The sequence below is a fragment of the Phymastichus coffea genome, unplaced genomic scaffold (assembly GCF_024137745.1).
Source record: "Phymastichus coffea isolate CEN01 unplaced genomic scaffold, Cenicafe_Pcof_1.1 PCOF00365, whole genome shotgun sequence".
NCBI lineage: Eukaryota > Metazoa > Arthropoda > Insecta > Hymenoptera > Eulophidae > Phymastichus > Phymastichus coffea.
The window spans coordinates 20,806-22,500 of NW_026707176.1; positions in this window are offsets into that span (position 1 = coordinate 20,806).

Below are 1,695 nucleotides of genomic sequence, written 5' to 3' on the forward strand. Positions count from 1 at the left end.
CCTGAAACGTCGTGCGCGGCGAGTCACTTGTCAATACAGCAAGTCCCTGGCCTGAAACGTCGTGCGCGGCGAGTCACTTGTGAATACAGCAAGTCCCAGGCCTGAAACGTCGTGCGCGGCGAGTCACTTGTCAATACAGCAAGTCCCTGGCCTGAAACGTCGTGCGCGGCGAGTCACTTGTGAATACAGCAAGTCCCTGGCCTGAAACGTCGTGCGCGGCGAGTCACTTGTAAATCCAGCAAGTCCCTGGCCTGAAACGTCGTGCGCGGCGAGTCACTTGTGAATACAGCAAGTGCCTGGCCTGAAACGTCGTGCGCGGCGAGTCACTTCTGAATACAGCAAGTCCCTGGCCTGAAACGTCGTGCGCGGCGAGTCACTTGTGAATACAGCAAGTGCCTGGCCTGAAACGTCGTGCGCGGCGAGTCACTTGTGAATACAGCAAGTGCCTGGCCTGAAACGTCGTGCGCGGCGAGTCACTTGTGAATACAGCAAGTCCCTGGCCTGAAACGTCGTGCGCGGCGAGTCACTTGTGAATCCAGCAAGTCCCTGGCCTGAAACGTCGTGCGCGGCGAGTCACTTGTAAATCCATCAAGTGCCTGGCCTGAAACGTCGTGCGCGGCGAGTCACTTGTCAATACAGCAAGTCCCTGGCCTGAAACGTCGTGCGCGGCGAGTCACTTGTCAATACAGCAAGTCCCTGGCCTGAAACGTCGTGCGCGGCGAGTCACTTGTCAATACAGCAAGTCCCTGGCCTGAAACGTCGTGCGCGGCGAGTCACTTGTGAATACAGCAAGTCCCAGGCCTGAAACGTCGTGCGCGGCGAGTCACTTGTCAATACAGCAAGTCCCTGGCCTGAAACGTCGTGCGCGGCGAGTCACTTGTGAATACAGCAAGTCCCTGGCCTGAAACGTCGTGCGCGGCGAGTCACTTGTAAATCCAGCAAGTCCCTGGCCTGAAACGTCGTGCGCGGCGAGTCACTTGTGAATACAGCAAGTGCCTGGCCTGAAACGTCGTGCGCGGCGAGTCACTTGTCAATACAGCAAGTCCCTGGCCTGAAACGTCGTGCGCGGCGAGTCACTTGTGAATACAGCAAGTCCCTGGCCTGAAACGTCGTGCGCGGCGAGTCACTTGTGAATACAGCAAGTGCCTGGCCTGAAACGTCGTGCGCGGCGAGTCACTTGTGAATACAGCAAGTCCCTGGCCTGAAACGTCGTGCGCGGCGAGTCACTTGTGAATCCAGCAAGTCCCTGGCCTGAAACGTCGTGCGCGGCGAGTCACTTGTAAATCCATCAAGTGCCTGGCCTGAAACGTCGTGCGCGGCGAGTCACTTGTCAATACAGCAAGTCCCTGGCCTGAAACGTCGTGCGCGGCGAGTCACTTGTCAATACAGCAAGTCCCTGGCCTGAAACGTCGTGCGCGGCGAGTCACTTGTCAATACAGCAAGTCCCTGGCCTGAAACGTCGTGCGCGGCGAGTCACTTGTGAATACAGCAAGTCCCAGGCCTGAAACGTCGTGCGCGGCGAGTCACTTGTCAATACAGCAAGTCCCTGGCCTGAAACGTCGTGCGCGGCGAGTCACTTGTAAATCCAGCAAGTCCCTGGCCTGAAACGTCGTGCGCGGCGAGTCACTTGTGAATACAGCAAGTGCCTGGCCTGAAACGTCGTGCGCGGCGAGTCACTTGTCAATACAGCAAGTC